Source organism: Rhipicephalus microplus, unplaced genomic scaffold (assembly GCF_043290135.1).
Source record: "Rhipicephalus microplus isolate Deutch F79 unplaced genomic scaffold, USDA_Rmic scaffold_16, whole genome shotgun sequence".
In the NCBI taxonomy this organism is placed as follows: Eukaryota; Metazoa; Arthropoda; class Arachnida; order Ixodida; family Ixodidae; genus Rhipicephalus; species Rhipicephalus microplus.
Genome location: NW_027464589.1, coordinates 12,800,316 through 12,825,350, shown reverse-complemented (window position 1 = coordinate 12,825,350; position 25,035 = coordinate 12,800,316). Strand labels below are relative to the sequence as shown.

At 44.7% G+C, this 25,035-nt stretch overlaps 1 protein-coding gene across 2 annotated transcripts in view; it reads right to left on the bottom strand.

The window, feature by feature from the left end:
- LOC119166686 (uncharacterized) overlaps nucleotides 1-16,207 on the bottom strand; it is a 293,532-nt gene extending 277,325 nt beyond the window's left edge. For both annotated transcript variants that reach the window (XM_037418005.2, XM_075883399.1), the window contains exon 1: nucleotides 15,784-16,207. The gene's annotated coding sequence lies outside the window, so the exon portion shown is untranslated. The remainder of the gene's footprint in view (nucleotides 1-15,783) is intronic.
- Between the last annotated feature and the right edge of the window lie 8,828 nt (nucleotides 16,208-25,035).

Genomic DNA, 25,035 nt, shown 5'->3' with positions numbered 1-25,035 from the left:
CGAGGCAAGCATGGAAACGTTTACAAAATGCATGGCCACATGCTGTTCAAGTTCACAACTTACCTAGCATATGTTCAAGTTTATTATTTCTCATAATTTTACACAACAAAAATATACAGAAAGAGGTCCCTTAGTTAAGAAACTGCGTCGAGAAACCTTGTTATTAATTAACAACGAATATAAACATACGTCGGATCAAAACAAACCTATACGAGAGCGTCACATTTCTTACAGTTATAGAGAAGCACGTGGTAGCAAAATTAATTACATAACTTGAACGAGAGAGGAAAATATACAGATTCATTGATATGAGGTGTTTACGTCCCAAAGCCACCATATCGTTATGGAAAACGCCGTTGTGGAGTGCTCCGGAAATTTTAACCACCTGGATTTCTTTAACGTGCACCCAAATCTGAGCACATGGGCCTACAACATTTCTGCTTCCTTCGGAAATGCAGCCGCCGCAGCCGGCATTAGATCCCGTGACCTGTGTGTCAGCAGCCGAGTGCTTTAGACACTAGACCACCGCGGCGGGGCAAAATATACACAGAACAGAGTGACAATGAAAAAATAAAACAACAGACCAAGAAGTTAAAATAAAGAAATCAATAGAGTAATCCTTAAAGTTCACCTGCACTCTCATCAAACCAATGATTATTAAAAGCTTATATGGTTACTTAAGCTTTTATTATTCAGTGGTATGATGACAGCGCAGGTGACGATTTTAAATGAACTAGTATGTCATTCGATACTTTGACACCTGCAAAACCAACCATCAGTTTCCCGTAGTTGCTTCGAGACTTTGGTACTAAAATGTTCTTCTAGGAAGAGAACGTAGTATTATTTGGACCAGAAAGACTGTTTTGACCAATGACACAAAGTAGTTGTGCGTTTTGGATAATGCGATAAGTGGTGATGCCGTGATTGTAGGCGATACGCTTTTTTATTGAGTGACGATTCAACGCAGTGAAAATAGATGTAACCTGAGCACGAAAGAAACCGAAGTGATAATGTGAACAGCATTAGTTCGGAGTGTTCCGAATGGGCTATATGCCAATCATATGTGAGAACTCATGATGATAAACAGTAATTTATGTGGCTCAAGTTGAAGGCATAGTAAAATGTCAAATGAGTGTGGCTATGAAAGTAGCGTCTTGCATTTAGAGCACCCTGACACCGTATGCTACTTTATTTTTGAGAATTTGATGTAAATGCTGAATTTCGAAAACGAACCAAGTTTAATACCAAAGAATGAACATTCGGTAGATGTTGGTATAGGTTTGAATCCAATGCAGAAAAGACCATTATGAGATCGAGGTTTTTTGTGCCAAAAACCATGTATTTGGACTTCTGTGAGTTCAAGAGACCTATTTTTTTGCACAACTAATACAGTTTAGTTCATTATTCAGTTTGCCTGTCAGTGTATTTATGTCATCATCGGAAGTGCAAACAGAGTTATCATCCGCGTAGAGAAGATATATTGTGTAACTGGTTGATTGATTGATTAATTGATTGATTTATTTATTGATTGATATGTGGGGTTTACCGTCCCGGGACCCTCATATGATTATGCGTGACATCGTAGTAAAGGGCTCCGGAAATTTTAATCACTCGAGGTTTTTTTAACGTGCAGCCAAATCTGAGCGCACAGGCAAACAGCATGTTTGCCTTCATCGAAAATGCATCCACCGCAGGCGGGATTGGATCCCGTGATTTGCGGGTCAGCAGCCGAGTACCTTAGTTACAAGACCACCGCTGCGGGGACATAGTGTGCAAGTTAGGTAGTTCATAAAATCATTTTTAAATATGAGGATTAAGAGCGGTCGAAGTATGGACTCCTGTTGAATTTCAGTTATATTTTTGTATCTGACAATATTTCTGCAATGCAATCCTGTTGCTTTCAATCATGGAAGTACCTGCGCAGAAGCTCCGAACATGGACTTGTTATGCCATAAGCGTCAAATTTAGAAAGAGAAATGCTGTGAAGTAAGGAATCATATGCTTTTTAGTAATCAATAAAAAGTGATTTGATGTACAGGCCCCTACATTGGCACTGCCAGTCGGATGCCAACGGACGCGTGTCACTTGCTATTTTCATTTTTTCTTCACTCGTTGTTGCATGATAGGTGAAACAGCTACTGGTCTTTTGCATGTGAACTGGTACATAGTTACACACAGCAGCCTGTCATAGCGGTCAATGAACGGATCTCCGTACGTCACGAACAACGTTTTAAAAGCACCGTTCTTGCTCTAGCCTCTATGCACTGCCCGACACTTTTGAACCAATATGTCCGCCTGGCGACGTGGAGTCTTTCAAAAAGTGTCTGCAACCTGGAAGTGGAAGCGCCCGCTCATGAAGCCACCCTAACGTCACATTCATATTTCTAAAGGTAAGCTAAAACGAAAATGCCAGAGCACCAGCAAATCCACGGTCGCGCACATAGGAAATATTCACATTCGTTTTGTCTTCGCGCATGCCACTTTGAGAGTTCATTTCATTTTGCCTGTTTTCTCGGCACAAAATTTCGTGCTGAATACTAGTTATTCACGCAAAGTACTGAAAATAGGCAACGCGCACCTTTTCGAACTTTGTTCCGAGAGATTAGCCAGCAGATGCGACACGAGTGAAAGGACAGCACCGGTAGCGGAGGCGGATTCAGGCAGCTGTGCAAAACCGAAATACGTTGAAGCATACCGACTCGCTGCTGCTGCACCGTCTACTTCAAGTGCTTTCGGCGATCGGGCCAACCATGTCCTCGATGAACGCGTCTTCGTTGAGGCTTGGAAGATTCGTCGTGTGGACGGGACGTTTGCAATTTGATCTGGTGCGAGCCACCGCTGACACTATTGCTACCTTATTGAATCCGTAGGCGGCTGTTTAGATCACGTTGGTTTAGCTAGTGCAGCCAAAGCTACGAAGCTTGAAGGCAATCCGCTTTCGCGTTGCAGAAAAATTGGTGTTGGAACGATTTTTTCACGGCAACCTCGCGGTGTGCTCACTTATCTAACGAGAGCACGTACCGAGTGTTTAGCGGTGTGGGCGGCGTCGCCTGAGGGAGTAATTATCCTTAACGGAGAGAGCACAGCTGCGCCTTCAGTGGGCGTAATGAAAATCAGCGGGTACAGAGCGATAGACAAATCGCACTCTTTAGAAGTTTGGCGAGCAAGCTCCTCAAAAAATCGCCAGATTTCCCCTTTAAGCTTGGACGATATTCGTTGACGTCATTACTGTAGGTTCCCGTCTGACCAAAGCACAGGTGTTACATACACCATACAAAGAGAGTTGATAGCGCGCATATGGTCTAAAATAGACCATACGCTGTTCACCCACCTATCCCTCCATCTTTTTGTCCGTCTGCCCGTAATATAGTCATCAACTTCGACGTAGACATTGAGGGCCAAAAAACCTAGCTTCACTCCATCATCATCATTCACTTCGTATTTTCGCTGCCAATTTCCACCGAGTGCCCATGCTCGGGGTACGCTGGTTGCGTCTGTTCATGGTGAAATGCAGCCGCCGCGTTCGATATCGCTTCAAAGCAAAGATGCAAACGTTATGGAGCTAAACGCCACACATGCTTCAACTGAAGTGCACATTTAGCATTGACCCGGCATTGTCTTTTCCTTGTGGAAGCAAAAACAGCTTCTTTTCTTTGCTGTACCTGCTTACCTGTAGCTGTACCTGTACCTGCCTAAACATTTCACCGTACTTAAGTACGGTCGAACTCTCACTTCACAACACTCCCACGAGCACACGCTTTGCCAGAACGAAACACTGCGAAAGTGAACAAAGAAAAAACAGCTTAAAATTTTTGTTGGGCTAGTTGGTACATCCCTACTGAAATTTAGAAAGGCGCGTACCATCGAGGAAGAAAACTGAGGATGGAACAAAAAGGGCGTCCCTACCAACAAAGGCTCAGTAATTAAAAGGGGATAAAGAAGGCAGGAAACACTATTGAAGAAACAGACCTTCATTAAGTTTTTGTTGTGATAACTTGCGCATGCTCAAGAAATACAAAAAAAGACTAATAAGGTACTGGCTTGCGTGAGTTGTTAGCCATTTATTGTTACGTTATTGCGCACTGCTTAGAATGCGAACACTTCAGATGAATGGCTAGACGGACAGTAGCGCAAACTTTCAACTCAGTTTCATTGGCAGACACACGATGTTTTATGCAATGGCGTTTCAAGGTTAGAAAAAGAGGTTTACAAAAACTTTGAAGCAGTACAATTGAAATGACCAGTCAATACGAAGTAACACACGTGCCGAAGTAACACGCGCTTATAACTGGTCAAGATACATTTTTTTTGCGTAAGTGCCAAAGAAGCCACAGTGATGCGGTCATCTTCCAAGCAAATAATCATAAACGTCTTAATTATTTAGCGCGTCATCTTATTATTGTGCCTAGCAACCACCTTAGTTTTACGGAAATCCAGATGGCATTCGCAATCTCGACAATTGAAGCCTAGGTGGCCTTGTACCGATTTGGCAACATTCTTGTAGTGCTCACGCAGTATTTCATTTAGGCACCAGCCCGTCAGGCCTACGTATTTTTTCCGCATGTGAGTAGAATCATGTACACCACTTTTTGAACGCAACCCACAATTTTTTTTCTGTGAATACTTGTGCACGCAATCGTTTTCTTCACATTTTCTTTCCGACTTTGCAAAGATACGGCTACTGAGGAGGCACTGTGAAAACCACACACCCTCCGGTGAGTCTGGTTTGTCATCTCAAAGGTTCGTCCTTTAAGCAAGGCGCAATAATGTAACAATGTACAAAAAGACGCTTACCATCGAGAAAGGAAATTGAGTACGCCTCGCCGCGGTTGTGTAGTGGCTAAAGTACTTGGCTGCTGACCCACAGGTTGCGAGATTGAATCCCAGCTACGGCGGCTGCATTTTATATGGAGGCGAAGATGCTGTAGGCCCGTGTGCTCAGATTTGGGTGCACGATAAAGAACCCCCGGATGGTCGAAATTTCCGGAGCCCTCAACTACGGCGTCTCTCATAATCATATCGTGGTTTTGGGACGGTAAAGGCCACATATAAGTCACCAAAAATTGAAGAAAAAAACAGCAAGGGCGTCATTAGCAAAAGCGGCTTCGTAATAGAAAGAGGAGAACAGGCAATAGTACCCGCTGCCAGAGAACTGGAACTCCATAAATCATTTTGTTGGGCAGGTTGGTACATATTTACTATGTACATCTTCGGATCTTCTCCTGAAAGTAACGGGATATCCTACGTAAAATAGGGGCTGCGTAAGCTTTTCTTTGTCGAGTGATTGCGAAATGTACACGCTTTAAAGAAGAACGCGAATTATACAATTTCGCTCCGGCTAATTGACGTAGTATATTGATTAGGCCATTGACGTTTTTCTTGGGCTACATACACTACCTTCAAAAACTCCTTGACGGCTCTTTTCTTTTACCGTCAGCTGTGCCAATGAAGATTTTCCTATCTCTTAGGAATTCTGCGACCGTGTTTTGCCAACTATTTTCAGCTGAATTAAAATATGTAGTACATGAACGTAGTTGGTTGTGTAAAATGATCGCTTTATATCTTGAAATACTGCAGCAACAATTCTTCCACAGTTCCTCTCGTGTACAACATAAATGACAAGATGCGGAATGGCATTCATAGTGCACCAATGCCTATAGCCTGTCATACTTTGGTGGAAGCACATTCCTGCATTTTGTCCCCAACTTGGTGCCCAGCTTCGGTTATCTTTTCAAAAGTTTACACAGACAGCTAGTCAGGCTGACAGGATAGAAAGAATCAATGGATAAATGTATTTTGTTGGGTCCTATGGTGCATTCAAACTAGAAAAGTAAAGCAAAATTCAAAGTGCCAGGGCGGCCGGAATACAAGGACCACGCGCGTCGAGAATGTTTTCATTCGTTTCGCCTCTTATGCCGCTGCTGCCATTGCAACCTTAAAAAGTTTTGAATTTTGCCTGCTTTCCGTGCACTAAATTTTGTGCCAAATGCTAGTTATTGACGCAAAGCACTGACAAAAATTGACCACGTATCTGCTTGTTTAACTGCTTATGTCGTCGAAAGACGATAGTCTTCCGTGTGGAAAAAGTGAGCAAAACGTTTATTTGATGTTGTGCGCGAGAAAACCGGCGAATTGTATTCTGCTGCGTTAGAGAGTATCGATCCGTGCAGTGATTGATTGATTGATTTGTGGGGTTTAACGTCCCAAAACCACCATATGATTATGAGAGACGCCGTAGTAGAGGGCTCCGGAAATTTCGACCACCTGGGGTTCTTTAACGTGCACCCAAATCTGAGCACACGGGCCTACAACATTTCCGCCTCCATCGGAAATGCAGCCGCCGCAGCCGGGAATCGAACCCGCGACCTGCGGGTCAGCAGCCGAGTACCTTAGCCACTAGACCACCACGGCGGGGCATCCGTGCAGTGAGGCAAACAGGCGCGTCAAGGATGAATGCATGCATGGATGGATGGATGGATGGATGGATGGATGGATGGATGGATGGATGGATGGATGGATGGATGGATGGATGGATGGATGGATGGATGGATGCATGGATGGACGGATGGATGGATGGATGGATGGATGGATGGATGGATGGATGGATGGATGGATGGATGGATGGATGGATGGATGGATGGATATGGCTGTACCCTTTAGATCGGGCGGTGGCTAGCGCCACCAAGTCGTAATACTTAATGAACCAAAAACTATATTTAGTTGTTTTTTCCTTAATAAGCGAGTTTGAGGATTCGTACTTTGCAGTGAAGAGTTTAATTTTCACTCGTGCCTTGACTTTAGCCGCCAATCAGATAACCTCCTTCTAGTTGAGTCTACCCGCTTAAAGTCTATTTTGCCCTCCCGGTCCCTAAACCCCAGTGCTTTGAAAAACTCTGCGCCATCATCCTGAACTATAGGGTGAAGCCCTTTACAGAACATTATCAAGTGTTCGGAAGTTACTTCTTCCTCTCCACACGCACTGCATACTGTGTCTACTCCTTCGTATTTGGCCCGATATGCCTTGGTTCACAGTACTCCCGTCCTGGCCTCAAACAGTAGAGAACTACCCCGAGTATTATCATAGACCCTTTCCTTAGCAATTTCCTGCTTAAAAGTTCGATAGATCTCTAGTGCGGACTTCTTAATCATGCCTATTCTCCAAATGTCAGTCTCCGTTTCCTTCACTTTCTTCTTAACCAATAGTTTTTTTTTTTGGTTTGGCCGCCTGCTGTTTTCCACGTATTTACCAGTCAACTTCCTGGTTCGCTTCCTCCATTTTGTATCGACATTCTTCATGTACAAGTAGCTGAAAACCTTCCTAGCCCAACGCTCTTCCCCCATTTCTCTCAATCGTTTCTCAAATTTTATCTTGCTGCTAGCTTCCCTGCCCTCAAATGATGTCCATCCCATATCACCTTGTACTCCCTGATTTGGTGTATTCCCGTGAGCTCCTAAAGCAAGCCTACCTATTCCACGTTGCTTAATTTCTAATCTTGCTTGAACTTCTGATCTCATGCACAAGACCGCATTGCCGAACGTCAGCCCAGGAACCATGACCCCTTTCCATATTCCTCTCACAACATCATACCTATTGTAATTCCACAGTGCCCTCTTTTTCATGACTGCTGCATTCCTGTTACCTTTAGTCGTCACGTATATTTCGTGTTCCCTCAGATACTCGGTCCCATTGCTTATCCATACGCCCAGATATTTGAATTTATCTGTTATCTCTAGCGTGACCTCCTGTATTCTAAGCTCACTACCTTCGTTGTCATTGAAAATCATGACTGCTGACTTTTCCTTACTGAATCTAAAATCTAACCTATCTCCCTCATTACCGCAGATGTCCATCAATCTCTGCAAATCTTCCTTGTTGTTGGCCATTAGCACTATATCATCTGCGTACATTAATGCTGGTAGCGCCTGATCAATAATTTTTCCTTGTTTGACTAAAGAGAGGTTGAAGCCCAGTCCACTTCCCTCTAATTTTGCCTCTAATTCTTGTAGGTACATCATGAATAATAAGGGTGACCGGGACACCCCTGCCTAAGCCCCCGTTTTACCTCTGCAGGCTTGTATATCTGTTTTCCCACTTTATAACTACCTTGTTTCCTTTATAGACATCCTTTAAAATATTAGTGACTACATGTTCCACGCCTAGTGTGTCCAGTATTCACCACAATTCCTCTTGAACAACGCTATCGTACGCTCCCTTGATACCCAAAAATGCTGGCCACAGGGGCCTGTGTTCCTTTTCTGCTATTTCGATGCACTGCGTCGGTGAGAACAGATTGTCTTCCAACCTCCTGTGTTTCATAAACCCATTCTGCAGTTCCCCCAGCACCCCCTCATCCTCTATCCACGCCTGCAGTCTTTCCTTTATAATCTGCATCGCCAGCCTGTAGACCACTGATGTCACTGTTATAGGATGGTAGTTGTTTATGTCAGCTTTGTCCCCCTTTCCTTTATAGATCATGCTCATCCTGCTAAGTTTCTATCCAGCGGGAACTTCACCCTCGATTGTTATTGTGCTCGCTGCCTCTCTCAATGCCTCTCTCGCACGATAGATACGAGCGCCATCTGGCAGTTATCTCCGGAAACGAAGAAAGGTCTGCGCGCCCGCGGAGTAAGGGGCACGCCTGTATCGGAGGCGATTAGGTGTAGAACGCAAAGCGACGGGCAGATGCCACCACCGTGTCGTCTTAGCAAAGCGTTGTCTTAGCCCTTGTCTTTTTAAGCATCGCGTTGCACTGTCAGGGCAGCCTGATAAACATTACAGTCCTTAGAATTGCTTATGTGTGTTTTTTTCTAGTATAAAGCCACACATGCAAAATATTGGCGTGTTGTTATGGTGCCTCAGATATGCACAATAATTGCTTTTTAGTTTACAATCGCACAAGTATCAACGCTGAAACTTGGGAAAACTTGGTGGACGCTACGAATGGGGTTGGCCGTTTGAACTATCGCTTGGTGCCGTTTCGGGTATCGTTAAGGCGGAAAAACAGACAAGAGTACACACAGACAAAAAAATGCGTTGAAGTACCCAAGAAAGATGATCGTCCTTAAATGAGTGTGAACCTTTTCAAAAGTTCTATTCGGAGATAAGCCAGCAGAAATGACACGAGCGAACGCACTGGCAGCGGCAGCGGCGGATTCAGTTGACTGTACACAAACGCGATACATGCTGGGGCATGCCAAGTCGCTGCTACTGCACTGTATATTTCAATACTTTCCGGTGATCGTAATCCTAACCAGGTTTTCGTTGAAGGCGTTCTCGTTTAGACCGTGAAGCCTCGTCGTGCGGAACGGGTCGTTTGCCGTTTGAGCCGAAGCGAGCCACCACCGATGCCTTCGCCTTCATGCTGAATCGGCGGCCAGCTGGTTAGATAACGCGGTTTGATCCAGCGCAGCCAAAGTTCTGGAACTAAAACCAGATCCGCTTTCGCGTGACGGAAAAAATTTGTCACGGACCGATTTTCGCGTACTGGCCGAGCGGCGTGGTTTCACGGCTGCTTAGGGGTGGTGAATTGATTGACTGATTTGTGGGGTTTAACGTCCCAAAACCACCATTTGATTATGAGAGACGCCGTAGTGGAGGGCTCCGGAAATTTTGACCACCTGGGGTTCTTTAACGTGCACCCAAATCTGAGTACACGGGCCTACAACAATTCCGCCTCCATCGGATATGCAGCCGCCGCAGCCGGGAATCGAACCCGCGACCTGCGGGTCAGCAGCCGAGTACCTTAGCCACTAGACCACCGCGGCGGGGCTTGGGGTTGGTGAAACAAGCCAGTTTCAGGAGAGTTTGTACTATTTCACTCTCTTCGAGGCAAAGTATGAACGCACCCTTTGAATTGGAGCCACTCGCGCAATTTTAAAAGATGATGGAAGGTATCCTGGTGTCTTTGCAACATTGAATAAATTTAACAAAGTATTTATGGTCACTGGACCTAGGTTTCTCAGCGCTGCATCTGTTATCCAGTCAGGATCAGTTTCAGTCCTCAGGCGTTACGATGCAAGTGGGTTGTTTGATTCTTTCATTGAAAACAGAGAATATAGGTCAGTATGATCTCAATTGAAAGAAAAGTATTCAATGCTTTAATGCCTTCTACGTACGTATGTATCCAAGCGTGTGCCCAGCTGCACTTGAGCGTATAATGTGCTGACAAAATTCATCTCCAACGGTTGTTTCCTATACATTCTTCACAAAAAGCCTTAACTGTAGTTTTGATATGGCAGCATGGAGGAGTTATGACATTCAATAGTTGCAACATGACTATAACTACTTCAGCAGTGAGTTATATACTGCAACCGAGTTTCCCACTACAAAACCTTGAGGAAAATTGACACTGTAGTGGCTGAACAAAGCGGGCGGCAGATTCTTGAGCAGTTTGTCAAAGATCACGGCATTGCAAAAAAGTAGAGACTTCGGATCGACTTGGGATGAATTTATTTAAATACAAGGCGCTTGGTATTACAGCTTTAATAATGTGGCTGAGAGTTATTTCCGTTCATGATTCGCTTCATTTTTTTTGCTTGTGACGACTATTGCAAGAAGTTTGCGTGGCCATGAAATTAGAATGAAACATGGACAAATTCAAGCACCAGGGTGTGTATTTCTCTCAAGTTTCGTTCTAGATTGCAAGTTCTGATTTGTGTTGTGGTTTGTTTTTCACATTAAAACAGCCATTTACCGAATAGTCTATATTTGAGCCAGTTGGTTAAACTACTTGAAGGTGACACTTGGTGCCATGGTTTTTATGATTTTTTTCAAACTGCATTTGTGTCTGTTTCTAGAAATTTTCGATCTTCTACATATATAAATACAGATAATTTGTTCAGTGTAAAGCACGGTTTTTCTGAAGAAAATTAAGGCAGCATCTGGTACCAAGTATAAAGATCCGCGTTGTCTTTATAGGTTTTTATTTTTCTTTTCCCATTTCTCTCTGTTCTTCCCATCCGTTTCTATTACTGTTGCTCTCTGTCGCCCGCAATATATTTCTTGTTCTTCCTCCCTCTTTCCATCTTTTTTGTCTCTTTTCCAGCTCCTTGTGAGTTTACACGCTTTATCTCTCGTGATTTGTTTCTCATTTTTTGTTCCTGTGTTTATTCGTTTCTTCATTTGTGCAACAACACGAGATCGACACAGTGCTTGAGGTCAAAAGTAATGTCAAACAAACGTCGCCTGACGAAGACTTTGGCACCACACACGCATTCACTGCACGGTAAAATCTCACGCGTGTGATATACAGGAGTGTTATGGCACACATAAATGAATTGCATAACACAAAAGTGTGACTACAACTTTGTACAGGACACCTCACATATATAGTTCCCTCTTTATCAGAGATAAGAATTTGTTGCTTTTTGTACTTTGAGGGTCCATGACAGCGAAGGCTCTTATGAGATCACAACTCGGGTCTCGCGCATCGCTGTAGCTGTCCGCCGCCGCCGGTATCTATGACCCCATCGCGCTAAACTAAAAAAAAAGAACCTAGCACCAATGACACAATGGGGCTGGAACACAGGTCTGCTGGGTACCAGCCCAGTATTCTAGCATTGAGATACACCAGTGCTTGTGACTTGTTGTCAAACTGGCCGTAGGCAGGCTTGATGTCGGTGAAGCAATCGCCTAATATGACTTAGAATGCGTTTTAAAACAGTGACAGAACAACCTTTCGTCGCAAAATGCGAATAGCGTAACGAGTGGGACATCATATGCTCCAACCCATCACAAAAGCTTGTTCTTGTTCCCGTATTAACTGCGGCGCATGCCCACTTCAGGCATAATTCCTTATCGTCGTCAGCCACTGCATGAACATTTGACACTGAATTCCCCGCAAGTTTTTAGCGGATACCACGCTTCTCAGAAGAATGACGAAAAATGGTATAGAGAATGCCAGCCTAGTACCCTCAAATTTTTATAATTATTGCTGTAGTGGGCATCAAGCAAGTGTGATTGCAGCAGTTACTCAATGAGAGTATAGAAAAGGCTCTGAAAGGCCGCTCTCATACTTTTCGCTGTTACTATGCTACGCCTTCCGCTTGCTTGCTTGCTTGATTCTTTCTTTCGTGGCTTGCACCCACTAAGGGGGATCGGCCAAAATGCCGGTGGCTGATGCAAGTCAGTAACTTTAGATTTTCCAGGCTTGGGGAATAGGATTACTTTGTTTTGACTGTGAAATATAATTTGGGACAATGTAAAAAAAGGTGGGGGCAAGAAGAGAACCAATAGAATTTGTTGAAACGCCAGGTCATTCGTGCAGGTCTGGTGTTTTTTTTCTCTCCTGCCTTTTCGTTTTTCTATTTACTTTCCTATTTCTCTGCATCTTCGTTTTTTCTTCTGTTCCTTATTTCCCTTTGTTTATCTTACTGTGCCTCTTTGTGCTCGTTCTCTTGCAAATCCGGGTCTTCTTGCATTCAGGGCCAGACAAATGAGCGCACTCGTTCTGAGAGTATAGTAGAAGATGAAGAGAAGCACGAAGAAAGTGCCACGCGGGCCGATTCATTGCTGGCATCATGATCACAATTTCTTTCACCCGACGAAGGAAGTCGAACATGTCTACCCAAGCGAGGTTTTTGCAGAAAAAATTATTCGCTAAACAGCTTCTTTGGTTCGAAATACAATCAACGCAAGTTTGTGCCTAAGCCTTACTCACTGCAGAAAGAAACTCAAGCTGTGGCCTGTCGGCATGTTTTATAAATAACCCAAACTAATCATATGGCCATTTTCCATCATTTCAATGAATGTCAAACCATCAAATTACCGGATTGTCCTCTGTTATTGTTAATAACTTAAGTAGTCCGCACCGTGAATGTGACGGCAGCGCGGCAGCAACAAAACAGTCCTGCCGATGCGCACGGCAATGCGCTTCGGAGCCGCCGGTTCACGATGTCCTCCTGGTGCGGCCATTGTGGCAGGTTTGCGTTCCTAGGAGCAGCAAATGCTACGGGCTCGTAGAGCTGTGTTCGTTCGTAGTTAGCTATACACATGCACGAAGCGCTGTACAATCAACAATCCACTCGTTGATCATCGATAAACAAGTGCAACTGTGCATCGCGTTTTCATAACCTAAAAAAGATCAGTATAGAAACTTCTGGTCAGTTCCACATGGATGAGAGTCCTGTAATTGGAGCAGTGAAAGAATAAATTGAGAGAAAGACAGGGAGTATTGGAACAGAAAAGAATCCATGGGAAAGATGAAACCCTGAATAGGTTCCCCCCACACTCCACGATCACAAATTTTTACTCGAGATCACTAAAGACCTCGTTTCGCAGAAATTCAACATCGGCGTCGTTAGTTGTGCGCGAAAATTGAATGTTGTCTTTAGCGAATATTCGGGAAAGCCTCGAATATTACCAATAACGGAAACTTCAGGCCGAGTAAAAATAGGCCTTCAGAGTGGTTCTACCTCAGCGCCACGCCACTTTTCAAAGTCACTCGAAACGAACAAGCACACACGCACAATAAAACCGCCGGACCAACGTGAAATGTGCAGCACAGTCGCAGCGAGAACTGCAAGAGCAGCCTTTGAGAGCCTTTTCTTTAGCTAACTTTTGCCACTTGGTGGGTGCCCACTTAGTCATAAATAATCGTAATGATTGTGTAGTAGGACCGCATTTATTATACGCTATCTTTCGTCATTCTTCGCAGAAGTGTGGTATCCGCTACACACTTGCTTGGAATTTTGTGCAATTTTTTATTCATGCAGTGGCTGACGACGATGAAGAATTATAGCTGTGCTTTTTTTGCAACAAAATTGAACAATTGAACATTTTTTTTTTCATTCTGTGGTCGTTACTTTTATCACAGGAAAAGGTTTTTAGAAGCCCCAATAAAGAAGTTAGGAATGGAAGTAAATGTATCAGTACTTTAATTACTTGGCGGCACTTCATTTGGTTACTGTCACAGGGCTATATGATTCGCTGTGAATGACTACGTCAATGCAACTTAAAAGATTACCCTGCTGCGAACACCAACCTTTTCAGATCTTTCGTTTATAATTCGTAGCTATCTTTGTCAGAAATAAGACATGGTTTGACAACTTGCTTAGCAATCATTTTTGTTTATTTCTCTCTAAACTAATTTTTAAGATTGGCTTTAATTTTACTTTCATTTAGGTATCCTGCCGCCCAGTTCTTGGCCCATCCCCCTCTGTGAGAGAGCGCCATCCGTCTAAGGTCACCAGCGTCCGCATCAAATGCGCCATTGTTAACACGTGATCAAGAACAAGTTTTCTCAATTTTTTGAGCATTGGATCACTCACTATTTTTGCAATTCAATTTTTGGATGCCTGGTTATTTTTTTGATGTTCTAAAATGCCTCATAACTTATTATGACGCGATTCCTTTTCCGACAACAAGTCTTCCTAATACCAGTTTAAAAACAAGTTCGACGAACCGGCGTAGCTCAGTGGTAGAATACTGGGCTAGCACACAGTGAACCAGGGTTCCGATTCCATTAGGTCTTGCATGTTTTATTATTTACCGAGTTTTTTTTTCATATTTATTGTGATACTGGTTACGGACACTGGGCGCGGCGGACAACTGCGGCGCCACACGCGACCCGTGTTCGGATCTCCTTGCAGCTTTTGCTGCAAAAGGGCTCTTTAAATGTCTTGCAGTGGGAGCAGCCTCCTTCTGTGATATTTCGTGATGGCAGAATCTTGACACACGACAATCGAGCAGCAAGTAGGAGTTTAAAGGTCCACTCAATAGAAGGCGCTCTAACATGCGTTCGCATGTTGCCTTCTCGACGTGTCGTATAGGCCCTTCACTGATACGGTCGACGTAATGCGCACAGAGTTTCCTTTCCTGGCGCCTCGGTTGAGGCATCTCCAGAGAAGCGGAGTAGGCTATAGCAATCGAGAAGCCGATGGCCGTGTAAAAGCTATTGTGTTCTACTCTTCGAAGCGATGCCCAAGCGTCCTTCAACTTTCATCTCTTTTAGAAAGCAGGAACATCACGCATAACGTTCAGATCGGGGAGAACGGCGCGTCATTGTCGGGCACTGTCTCTCCATGAGAATAGTGAGGGTGAGAAAACAGTGAAAAGCGGCACCGATTAAGTGACTCTCCTCTCCCAGGAACAAGTAATAACACTGGCAAAGTAACGATATGAATTGTACACCACACAGAAACCTTCCATTCAAGTTTAGACACTGATGTGTCGTCAGGTGTGGCATGTCATCTCAGGTGACGGTGATCGTAAGTTCCGCTATTTCGTTCATTAGGATGTCGAAAGACAGCCCTGTATACTCCAAGAGGCTGTCTATAGGAGTACTCGAAAAAGGGTGCAGTTGCTTTCGATGCGTTCTTGTTTTGTTTTTTTAAGAAAAGAAGCAAATAGGTGAATGCTAGCGAGCTTCAGTTTCATTAAGGCAATAATAACGGCTCGAAAGAGGTTGCGGTAGTGTCCTGTCACTATTGTCAATGCGACTGTCAGGTTCACCCGCGTCAAACCTGTGTTGGTTTACTCAATTCGCAGTTTTTTTCACTCGGGGTTTCCCCTGTGTTCACCCAGCTATCGATACGTGGGGATATTTGTCTACTGCCTGCTTGGCGTACTCGAATGTTCTTGTCATAATTGACGGCTCATTGATTGTCTTCAACTTTTGCCCAATCAGTATTGACTGAACAAAATACACCATGGCACGTATGCATCCGTCTGCATTCACTACCGTTGTGCGGTAATGACGTGCGCGCATTTTAAGGTCTCTCCTCGCTCCTGCTTTCTTATAATACATTCATTAATGTGAACGGAGTATAGAAATTATTACTTGCCTTGTTATGCGTCCGTATGAGCTAGCAAATATCCAACCTGGTTGCTTCTCGTCTTGCTACAAAAGAACGCAACTTGAGGCTCGTCGGCACGGCAGATCTTCACTTGCTCAGGGTTGAAAATAATCGTTGTGGAGGACGGCGTAAAAGTTTTCCAGTTGTTTGAGATTTCACACTCTCACGGGTTTCTGAATTGCCCGTGTGACACAAACACAAGGGTTGTTGTAGCAGTCCAGGACGCCGGTGCCCTTCATCTACAAATGCTAGATAACACCAGCTGCTGCTTCATTCGAAGCCTAGTGCGTTGTTCCACTCAGTGCACGATGAAGCTAGGCAGTAACCAGTCGCGTCGTGTAAAAGCGAGTGGCGGCTCTTCCGTCCAGCGGCAGCTCTTGGAAATGGGACGGTGGCCGCAGCAGCAGGAGACGCACCACTAGCTCTTTCTCCGCGGTCGGCTGTGCAAGACTTTATAGACGCCCTCCGAGGAGAAGGAGAAGGCCCCGATGTAGGTCACCGCCTAGAAAGGCGCGCTGCTTCTTTCCACGAATGACCCCCCCCCCCCCTCCGCCCGAAATGGGGGGGAAGCCCCAGCATTTTTCTTTTTGCGAATGCAACGCTGCGTAACAGACAGAGTCGACTCACGAAGGCATTTTTCTGCTTGCGAGACAGTAAAAGCATGACAAGAAATTTGGGCGCCTCCGAATGGTGGAAGTGGTGCAATGCCGACTTCAGTGACGTTTTTTTTTTTTGTTTTTCCGTGTTAAGCATCAACTTTGCTTACCTCTAGATGCTGCAAAAAGTCCCTCCTACTGCAAGAAAAGTTTCTGGATTACACGCGCTGATGAACAAAATCCATGAGCACATCACTGTGGTGATTCTAACTGAAAAGCCTAATAGCTCACGGTGGTAAAGCGAATGCCACATTTTAACGCAGTAGCTTTAAAGACCTCTAGTTGAAGAAGTTTTGCTGTCACTGTCGACGTCGTTCTTCAGCGGCTCGGTCGCAATACCAACTCAGCGTTGCCCGTGCCCCAAAGAAGTCAAATAATGCGAAATAGTACAAGTCATGGGACCGGGTTAGAATTGTACTCAGGCCTTTTGGTCCATCAGGTGTTCCGCCACAGTGCCACGTCAGTGCTTGAAAGCTTGAAACTGTCTTGTAAAAAAAGAGAAAGAAAACGCTTACACAGGGGTTGTGCACTGCAAAGAGCCATTGTGGCTCATAAAAAAGCGGACCTCACTCAGACTCATCCAAGGTTTACATTTCTCGCTTACAGCTCACTCGGGCACAGGCTCACCGAAATCTTCAGCAACCGCACTCAGTCGAACTTAGGCTCACTGAAAGTTTTCTCTACCGGACTCGCTTGGACTGAAAGTGACGTGAACGCACTCATAATTGTGAACCGACCTGAGTCTGAGTTAGACGAAGTGAGTCGACTCATGAATGCATTTGCGGGCCAATGAGTAGGTGGTGAGTTTAGTGACCCGACATGTGTGCGAACAAGAGTAACACAATTATTCTTTTTTTGCTCCTACTGAAGCTTAACCAGACAGCCACTGGCCTTCATTCAGTCAGCAGCCATTCCTCCGCAACATGTTTACAATTAACCGATATTCTTTCAATGACTGTTCACATATATATTTTGGAAATTGTGAATTACCAAATTTTCCTTTAGTTGATTCGCTCGAACCAAAACAAAACCGTGCGTGTTAGTTAAGATGTGAGTCCTTTTGCGTCTTGTTGAGTCTCACTTTGCAGTAGTTGAGTGATATTGAGTCTGCGTGAGCCTGCTTGGGGAGATTTCACGATTATGAGGCCCACTTTCCATTTCTGACATCACGTTTGGTTATTTTAGGCCCACGTGACTCTAACAGAGTAAAACTACAGTTGTACGGAGTTACAGTGAAAAGAAAGATTTTTCAGGGCGAAAGTTTGTGTAGATGAAAAATTCCCGCACGTAAAGTTGCTCAGTGACATGTCATAATTATGCACACCTCTCATAACCTAGAAAAGATCCAATGAATAAGGTTAGGCGTGCTTAAGGAACACAAATTGAGAATGGCGTTAGACTTTGTCGATGAGAATCGCACATATGCCTCTCATAATATAAAAAGGCTGAAGTGTTTTCATCCAAACATGCAGTCTGAGCGAAACAAATTAGAGCAGTTGCATCTTCTCATGGAGCGCTTTAAATTTTGTGTCAATATCATAACGCTAACAGAGATTTGCTTCAAGTTTCAAAGTATTGTCATTTCATCGTAGAAATGAATTACTCAAGAAGCTTTTGTAAATTAAATTGGCCAACGAGGAGGTGGTTTTTCAATGCTTGTAAAAAAAAGGTATTCAGTGTAGGAACATTCCTCACTTCTATTTCGCTTCGTCTCATGTTGAAATTGTTGCTGTCACGTCTAAACTACAATTCATTGTTTAAATAGACACTGAACAATTTCGTTCAGTGTGTAAATTCTATGGCAGCCACGTTGACCTGCTTTACGTCAATGGGACCTGTCGGTCTAATAGAAGCATAGCGAAAACTACGCAGCCAACGAGGAACGGCTTGGAGGAGGCTTTGTAAAAACAAGTTCTCAAGAACTTGTGGAGACCCGTGTAGTGGGGGAATCGCAGCGCTATTCATTGGAGTCCCGGAATAGGGACCTGCCCTGTCCTCTCTTGAACTGCCTTTTTGCAATAAGTTATTTAGTCATTCATTCATCAGTATATCGCCCACGAGACGATAACATGTCTTGTTTCATGGAATATTTTCAAGCGTTACTGATCATGAAAATAGAACTATCAAACTCTTATTTCAGGTGAACACTGAATTGGTGATATGGCAAAATCGTCTGTGCTGCATAAATTTATACTGTCTTAGTATCAAGGATTTAATAACGTCACTAAGACGCCGACAAGTATCACCCTGCCCACAAGCAGCGTAATAGACTTGTTCATAAAAACCTCCCTCCTAGTCATGCCGTAAACAGAGTTCTTGCATAATCTGGTAGCGACAATTTGGCTATACGTTTATTTTGTAAGTGTTATGACAAGAAGGTTAACAGAACTACACCTCGTAGTTCAAAAATAGAAAACATGACACCTGATATTCTTCAACATTTTTTGTGCTGAACTAAAAAAAAGTGTTAACTGACATTCTGTGTATGACGCCACAAAATCTGACGAAGCATACGGTTCATTCATTAATTTATTCTCAAAAATATATCATAAATGGTTTTCCGTCATCAAAATGAAAAAAAAACTGAATCAATCTTGTTGAGTTTGGATCAAGAATCACTGCTTCAAATTAATCAAGAAAAAACACAGGTTCATAATTTTCTTAAGTACACGTAATTTAAGTACACGTAACCCTGAAGGTTGGGAGACGTTCTAGCAACATGGGACTTGAAGAACTTCATTCTTCGTAATGCTAAGGAAATGCGTAGTTTTTGTATTGATCACCATAATCCTAACTACAAAATTCTGTTGAAGAAAGTAATGTGCTCCTAAATCGTTCTAGTCTCGATGAAGACGTCGCCACGATAACAATAAACAATCGGGTTTTGTACGGCGATGATTTGGCTGAAGTGGTTAATGGCTTGTTCGTGAATTTAAATACCAGTGGTCAGCACTCTTATTCTACCCATTTCGTCATCAGAAATGTTTACCTGAAACCTGCTACTTAATCAGAGGTGCAAGCTGTGTTAATTTTGTTTAAATATACCACGGGTCAGAACATTGATGACTTACAAATGAGGCCAGTAATTTACACGACAGGCTTGACCGCACATCCTCTTGCCAACATATTGTAACGCGGACTGAAAGAGCGAGAAAGAAGAAATCAGACGCCCTCGAGCGATGGTGATTGGGCAGTGACGGTAGAGCGCTGACATTTTTTATTGTAAATAAACCCATCACATCCGTAACAGCGCCACGAATGGCGTGGCGCGTTTAGAGCTACGAGCCACATCAATCATTGGTTTCAGCGAAGGGTCACGCTGTCGCTCGTGACGGAAGACATACAAATTTGGGAAGTTGGATGAGATTGCGGTCAGGTAGTTGTCGAAATCATCATCATCAGCATCCACAGTCGGAGATGGAAGACGAGATAAGCAGTCGGCGTCTGCGTAACATCGACCGCTATTGTAGGTCATAGAATAACTATATTCTTGAAGCCGTAAGGCCCAGCCAGCCAACCGACCAGCTGGGTCACGTAGTCTGACAAGCCAACAAAGCGAATGATGATCTGTGACAATCTTGAACTGCCGGCCTTACAAATAAGGTCTGAACTTTTGGACGGCGAAAACAACTGCAAGACACTCCAGTTTAGTGACCGTATAATTCTTCTCCGCCTTAGTCAAAGTACGATTTGCATACGCCACGACGTGCTGCCGGCTGTCGTAATATTGAACTAGCACGGCACCAACACCGATACCACTAGCATCTGTATGCAGTTCCGTGAGTGCCTCCGAGTCGAAATGGCGCAGAGGGGCCCGGAAGTAAGCAAATACTTGAGCTGCTCGAAAGCAGCCTCACACTCAATGGTCCACCGTAATGGGGTGTTTTGGCGGAGCAACTCTGTCAGGGGATGAGCAAGCTGGGCGAAGTCTTTGATAAACCGACGAAAATAAGAGCACAGGCCCACGAAGCTACGGAGATCCTTCAAAGACGTCGGTTGCTTGAAGTCTCGGACAGCACTAATTTTGTGCGGGTCTGGTCGTATACCGTTCCTGTCGACTAGATATCCAAGCACAAGGGCTTGACGCTCACCAAAATGACACTTCTTTGCGCTTAAAACGAGACCAGCTTGTTGGACGCAATCTAGAACAACGCTAAGCCGATGGTTGTGCTCGTGGAATGTCTTGCCAAAAATAATTACATCATCGAGATAACACATACATATCTCCCATTTGAGACCACGAAGTATGGAGTCCATGAATCGCTCGAAGGTAGCTGGGGCATTGCATAAGCCAAACGGCATAACGTTGAATTCAAATAATCCATCAGGCGTGACAAAAGCAGTCTTCTCTTTGTCAGACGGATGCATTGGTATTTGCCAGTATCCAGACCTTAGGTCGATGTACTAGCAGTATGCGGCCGAGTGCAGACAATCAACAGCATCGTCGATGCGTGGTAGCGGATACACGTCTTTCTTTGTGACGGCGTTGAGACGGCGGTAGTCTACACAAAATCACCAAGAGTTGTCATTTTTTTACCAATATAACACGAGCTGCTGCCCAGGGACTGCTTGACTCTTGAATAACGCCTTTCTGCAGCATGTCGTTGACCTGATCGGTGATCACTTGCCTCTCTGACGGGGATACGCGATAGGGTTTCTGGCGTATCGGTGTAGCATCTCCCGTGTTGATGCAGTGGTGCATACGGGATTCGGGCGACATGGAACAACGCTTGTATTGAGCGAAATCAAAGACTCCCGCGTAGCGTGTAAGTACCTCCTCAAGGACATTCTGGTCGGAAGAAGGCAACGACTTATTTATCATACGTTTAATCTCGGCTGAGTAGTTGGGCGCAGTCTGACTGATGGCTGGAGACTCTGAGATCATTCTGACGTCAATTGTGGCCTGCTCCTCGAACGTTCCCAGTTTGAATCCGGCTGGTAGAACAACAGGCTCTGAGGCTGCGTTGAGCGCCCACAAGCACGCATGTCCGTCGATGGCTGTAAGGACAGACCGTGGGACCAGCACATTTTTCTTGGTGGCATTTGCATGATCAGGCTCCACAAGTCCAGTGCAGGGTCCTGAGCGGACATGAGAAGAGCATACGGGTACACACACTGCTGTCCGACCAGGGATCGTCACATCTTCAGACAACGAAAGAGAATCGATGGGCAGAGTCGGAAAATCGTCAACTATTGCAGCGGGCAACGTACTTTGTAGAAGAACCTTTCCAGTTCCACAGTCAAGCGTAGCGCCGATTTCATGAAGGAGGTCTATCGCTAAAATGATGTTATGAGTTGCGCGAGCCAGTACATTGAATTCAACTCGGAAATTTTGTCCACCAATCGTGAGTACAACTGAACAAATACCAACAGGGCATAACGCTTCGCCTCCAACTCCACGAAAAGTTTTTTACGATTTCACGCGAACATAACTTTGTGACCCAAAAAACGATGTTTGAAACGAAGGCTCATAACCGAAACAGCAGCACCAGTGTCTACAAGAGCAATAGTATATTCACCGTCTATACACACGCGCACTTTGTTCATCAACATCACAGCGGAAGGGGGAATTGGCGAAACTGACCATCCCGCGACCACACCTCCATCGGTCGCACCAGTTAGTTTCCCAGCTGATGCGGGGAAGGTGACCGACGATGCCGAGACGGCGACCGGCGGGATCGTGTCGGAGGCGGCGTCAGGCTTCTCTCGGAGGCGGGGGACTCGCTGCGAAATTCGTTAGGCCATTGCTGTTGGTGACTGTGGCCGGCCGAGTGAGAGGTCCAGGTTTCGTGCATACGAGGCGGGTGCGTCGAAAAACGTGGCGACACAGGCGTTTCGTACATACGAGCCGGATACGTCAAAAAACGTGGCGGTGCATGCGGCCGTCTAGAACAGAAGCACGAAATATGCCCTGAGAGACCACATGTGTAGCAAACGGGGACTTGTCGACTTACATTAGCAGGAGCAGAGTTGGCAGAAGTACGCGGAGACGGGTCGTGCTCCGCAGGAACATTTTTTGATGACGCATAGTAATCTTCTGGTAGAGGCCTGGTTGACGACGGTCGGAGGTCCGCAGCGGCACGTCGAGATGATGACATCCGGTGGTAGCCACGACCCGTCGAAGAAAACGGAAGCCGCGGGGTAAAATCTGCAGTTTCTGTGCGTGGTCGGTTTTCGACGTGACGTTCTCACATCCAGTAGGGAGGTGGTTCGGGGCACGCGGCGAACGAGCATTGGTGGTGAACGCCACCTGCTTGAAGTCGTACGAGCTCATCTCTAACTACCCGACGTACGAGGAAGGAAATGTCTTCGCAGGTGGCGACGTCCATACTTGCGACAGTGGGAACATTGTCCAAGCGCCCGAACTTGAGTAAAATTCTTCGGGTCTTCAACGCCTCGAATGCGCGACACTGCTGCCTGCAAATCGAAGGAGTGTTAAAATTTTCTTTTGTTATCAAAAAATTGTACATGTCCTCGGCGATGCCTTTTAACAAATGACCGACTTTGTCTTCGTCAGACATATTTGCGTTGACAATCCCGCAAAGCTTCAACACTTCTTCAATGTAGGTTGTGCACGTCTCACCGGGCAACTGAGCCATACGTGACAGCGTTCGCTCAGCTTTCTTTTTCATGGAACTCGTGTCCCCAAAGCAGGCCTTCAGTTCCTTAACAAATATATCCCAAGTGGGGAGGACATGTTCATGGTTCTCAAACCAAAGCAAAGTGGTCCCGGCAAGGAAGAATACTACGTTGACGAGCTTCGCCGATGCGCCCCATTCGTAGTCGCGGCTCACTCTGTCGAAGTGTTTTAGCCAAGCGTCCACGTCTTCGTCAGTTTTACCTGAGAAAATTCGTGGCTCAGGTGCCCAGTAGTCTGGTTGTCGAGGTCGACGGCCACCTTGTGCCGTGTCGGTGGCACTGGTGGATGCAGCAGCGTAGGACGTCGATGGGATCGCTGTGTCGTCGTTCATGCTGATGTTGTCCGGGGGTAGGCCAGCTAAGCGTCTGCTTCTTCAAAGAACTTCTGCTGTGGGGTCCAGGATGGCAAGTCACCCAGCACCACTCCACCAAAGCTGTTACGGATGTGATGGGTTTATTTACAATGAAAAATGTCAGCGCTCTACCGTCACTGCCGAATCACCATCGCTCGAGCGCGTCTGATCTCTTCTTCTTCCTCGCTCTTTCAGTCCGCGTTACAATATATATCTTAGCTTTCTCAACGCGCTTATTTGCACGGAAAATGCAATCTTTAAATGTCAACCTTTTTTTTTCAAAGGGAATAAAAGAAGCAACCTAAGCCACCTTTTCTTACTGTTTTATTGTGTTCAATGTGCTTTTACTTCATCGTCATCATTTATTGAACCCTTAAAGGCCCCTTGCGGGGTATTACATAAGGGGGAGGCAAAAACACAATTCAACAGATGCATGATTGTCAATGGTACAAAGCATAATCGAAAGTGAACTACATGATAAAAAACAATTTAAACAGAAGGAAAATTTATATATACGTGGAAGAAAACGGCAACAATTGTAAATTAACTAACATATCAAGTGATTTGTGATTAGCTGTTTAAATTTTAAGGGGTTTTGTTCGTGCACTATGGATTCAGGCAGGTTATTCAAGTCTTCAATGGCAGTAAGTGAAAATGATTTATTGAAAGCGTTAGTTGAACCATGTAAGCGCTGTAAACATAGGGAGTTGAAGAGGCGACACGATGAACGGGTAAGCTATAGCGGGTAAGTAACTTGTAAGCTATGAAAGAGAAAAAAACTACGATGGTTTCTTAACAACTTGCTCAACTGTATAAAATTGCATGCCGTTAATTGGCGAAACAATAGTGCTCTCTACTGTCGAACGAATGCACTGTGCTCATCATCGAGGATGGGGCGATAGAAGATTGAAGCTGCGTCAGCAAGCCGTCCATCGCACTTACAGAAAAAGAGAACTTGGTTATATAAATTTACCTTCACGTTATTTTTATACGTAATTTCACGGCTGCCTGGTTTTTAGTTGGTTGTGTTCATATTGGGATGATGTCGCATGACCGGCACATATTTTCTGGTGTACTTTCAATGATTGATAGCAGGCAGTTGGCGCTCGTCATTTTCTTTGCCCACTATCTACTTTTTGCCCTTCAGTTGCAGCAATTACTTCGATGTTCTTTTTTCACAAGTACCACCAGTGCCATTCACCATGCGAGTTGTGCAGACATGATGACCTCTCATCACTCGAAGTCCGATGCTCTCACGAGCGACTGACGTTTCTCTACATCAAGTGTACCCTAGGTGTTCTGGCAGCGTTGTAAATAGGACACAAGCCCGCCTCGCTGGGCCGCTTTACGGTGAACAACACTACCCTATGGTAGTGAACGTGTCGATTTTTAATCTTTTAAACTTTTTGCATTTCCATTCATGCTTCTTCCGGATCGGACGCTGCTTCTTCGAACCATCGACTGTCTCTACCAAGTTATACACCATAAAATACTCCGAAATCTTAAACACAACGAAACTGCTCAAAATCGTCACAGAATGTTTATTATTCCGCCCTTTGCCCCGAATCAACGCTCTAAGTTAAGTTTTTTGT